At 40.7% G+C, this 3697-nt stretch overlaps 1 pseudogene; it reads right to left on the bottom strand.

Moving 5' to 3' along the window:
- Positions 1-1797: 1797 nt before the first annotated feature.
- Positions 1798-3408, bottom strand: LOC101611532 (annotated as a pseudogene).
- Between the last annotated feature and the right edge of the window lie 289 nt (positions 3409-3697).

Below are 3697 nucleotides of genomic sequence, written 5' to 3'. Positions count from 1 at the left end.
GCCAAGTACTGTGTTAAGGTAAAAAATGTACTAAGACAATACTTGGCCTTGAAGAACATGCTTTCTAAATTAGGACAACAGATTGTTGGGTCATTTCATATAATATTCTTTTCAATGCAAAGATGTGCAAAGACATAAAAATGTGGAGAAGTTGGTTTGAGGTAGGTGAAGAATCGTAAATTAGATGAGATTGGAGTTGCCCATTCAAGAACAATGAAAGTGTCAGCAAAACAGGATAATAAAGAATACTCTAGGACTGGGGAAATGGCTTAGCAGTTACAGCATTTGCCTGTGAAGCCTAAGAACCCAGGTTCGATTCCCTAGGACCCATGTAAGCAAGATGCACAAGGAGGCACATGTATCTGGAGTTCATATGCAGTGGCTAGAGGCCCTGGCATGCCCATTCTCTCTTTCTCTCTATCTGTCTCTTTTTCTCTTATACAGAAATAAATATATATATGAATGAATGCTCTAGGTAGAGCAAATAACAAACACAAGCTTGTAGATAAGGAACATGTTTGTATAGTACAATAATGACCTTCATCATGCTCATGAACATTACTGCCAGCCTACTAGTATTTGAGAGACTACCACTGCACTTTAAATATTGTCTTAACTCTTTTCATAAACCATATGGATTACTTTTCTCATTAGTGTTACCAAACACCTGAAAAGAATTAACTTCAGGAAGGAAAAGTTAATTTGGGCATACAGTTAGAAGATACACAGTCTGTGGTGATAGGGAAGGTGTTGAAGCAGGAGTGGTGGCTGGTGACATAGCATCTACAGTCAAGGAGTAGAGAGTGATAAAGGCTGGTGCTGTTCACTACTCCTTTTTCTTTAGTCAGTTTGAGAGCATAGTCCATGGAATTGTGTTGTCCACAGTTAGAGTGGGCCTTACCATCCCAAATATCCTAATCTAGGAACTTTCTTACAAACATGTCCACAGATTTTTCTCCTACGTGATTCTTATCATTTCAAATGGACAAGCACTACTAACCACCACACCATACAAGGTCAACATTATGAGACCTGCTTTAAAGATAAGGAAATTTGTTTAGAAATCTAACTAATTTTCCATAGTCAAAATAATATTTTATTATACATGGTACAGATACACTACAAATCCAATGCTGAATATGCTAAAAATGAATCTTTAGTGCCTTAAGGCTGTTATTATTGTCACTGTGGCTGTGAACTCTTACGTAGTGATGGAAATATTTGATCATTTTCCACAAATAAGCAGTCACATGTACATATAATTTACTTCATATGTCAGAAAGTTGTTGGGGAAAAAAAAAAAGAAAAAATCTGGTTAGTACTTTCTTGAAAGTATGAACTGGGAAAATAATGACAGTTTCCATTAGAGTTTTATACACATAGAGTTTTATGCCCAGGTCAGTAGATTCATCTCTCTTATAGAATAATAAGCATAGACTGACATGATTAAAACATAAAAAGTATTTGGAAAAGAAAGAAGAGGATATAGAAGTCCTATTATAAGTTCAGTGTGAGAACTGGAGAAATGGCCTAGCAGTTAATGCACTTGCCTATGAAACCTAAGAGCCCAGGATCGATTCCCCAGTACCCACAATAGTCATAGGCACAAGGTGGCCATGTGTCTGGAGTTCATTTGAAGTGGCTAGAGGCCCTGGTGCACCTGTTCTATTCACCTGCTTTTTCCTCTCCCTCCATCTTTCTCTCACATAAAATAATACAATATTTTTTCCACATCTCTGATAGGTCTTTATTCAAATAGGTTCTCTGTTTAACCCTATGGAACAGAGCATTCAGCAGTTAGCGATGCAGGCTTCTCTTTGGGCCAGCTTCCTGCTCTGCCGCTTTCTTTTCAGCTGCTGGGTTCTTGGTAGCAGCAGCCTGCTCTCCAGAAGGCTTCTTGTGCTTCTTGGTTCCCACAGGCAACTTTCCTTTCTTCCCTGCGCAGGCTTCTTGCTCGCAGCCTCCTTCTCTGCAGCCCCTTCCTACCTGATTTGTGCGCCGTGAAGAACGGTGTTCCGAGGCACCGTCTTGGCCTAAGGGTTCGGCTTCAACATGACACGCAGGTTCTTCAGAGGGCTCTTCTTCAGGGCTCTGCGGTGGGTCTTCTTGCTCTTTGGATCTCTGGGCTTTTCAAGGTTCTGCTAAGGTCTGTGCTCAGCATCTTGTGCACTGGCAAGTCATAGTCACTCTCAAGGGAGGCAGAAGTTCATCGAGCTTCGGGAAAGCACCTTCAGTCCAAACGCAGAAGGGCTTCAAAATGTTCACTTTGCTTACATTAAGCAGTGATTCCAGGCACGTTTCTGAAGGCTTTAATGATTCCATTGTCTTCATTATAGATGACGCAGTGTCCCCTGCCCTCAATGTGATGGTGGTTTCTCATTTTGCCCTTGCCAGTCCTCATTCACTGAGAGGTATAGATCTACTTGATGTCATTCCAGGCTGTAAGTTACTTAAATAGCAAAACACCCTCCTTGGTTTTCTTGTAGCCTTTAACTTTATCCTCAACCGCCAAAGGAAGTTCAGGAACTTCCTCCGTAAGGTGACCTTTGGACATGACCAATGCTGGTAGGGCCGAGGAACCCAGGGCAGAACAGATGGCATATAGTTTTGGGTTGTGTTTACTCTTCAGTGCAAATGATGCCAGGTCTTTGTTGGTGCAAACATGCTGCCTCTTCTACATATACTGGCAACAGAATCCTGGCCAGAACAATGGGTGCCATCACCTTGAACTCTGGGAATTTGAGCCACAGCTCTGCCAGGACTCCAAGACTCAGCACTGGTCTGGTGACCTGCTAATTCACTGGTGGCATAGAGCTGTCTGTTATTTTTACATAAATTGATGTGAATAACTTTCACAATATCTGATCGAATGGGAGCCTTGAGCACAGCTGGCCAAGTGACATTTTTGCCAGAATTTGTCTCAAAATACAATGATATGAGGGATGAGCACACTCCATGGAGGGGAGAAGAGAAGGTGGTGCTCCTCTCGCTCTCACAGGAAAAAAAAAAAAAAAAGCATAAAATAATTTTAAAAGAAAAGTTCAGTGTGACGTACAGATGAACATATCACGGTTTCATTCTTAATGGTACTGTATACTTAGTGAAAACAATGGATCCCCCCTCTACACACACACACAGTTAAAACACTTTTGAGGCAGGTAGGTAAATGAGTTGAAAACGAGTCAAGTAGTCTTTCTGTCAAGTGTGTTGAGTCACTATAGAATATCTGGCATTGGGAACAGAGAAAGAGTTTGCATGTTAGCCTTTTGAGAGTGGATTGACTTGTGCAGGAAAAGCCTTGTCTGTGAGTAGAATGCAGGCCAACGCGCTGGAAATCTGGCTTGTAAGAATTCCCAAGAAGTATTTACTGCTTATTAATTACCTTTCGTGTCCCATTGAATTCCCCATCTAATCTTCACTGGACAACAAAGTATATTAGCTTTATTTAAATTGATTAAACATGAAGAAATCACACTTTTAAGTAGTTAGTATGGAAGGAGACCATGTGGAATTAGATAAAGAAATATTCAGTTATACAGGATGGACTATACAAAATCCTTTATAGGTCAAGGATAATTGGCCCGAGAAAAAGCTTTTCTTAAAGCGAACCTATTTAAATTGTTTTGTTTTTATTTTTATTTATTTGAGAGTGACAGAGAGGAGGAGGAGGAGGGGGGAGAGAGAGAGAAAATGGGTG

The sequence above is a fragment of the Jaculus jaculus genome, chromosome 14 (genome assembly GCF_020740685.1).
Source record: "Jaculus jaculus isolate mJacJac1 chromosome 14, mJacJac1.mat.Y.cur, whole genome shotgun sequence".
NCBI lineage: Eukaryota > Metazoa > Chordata > Mammalia > Rodentia > Dipodidae > Jaculus > Jaculus jaculus.
Note: the sequence above shows the minus strand (reverse complement) of the source record. Positions and strands in the feature narration are given on the sequence as shown.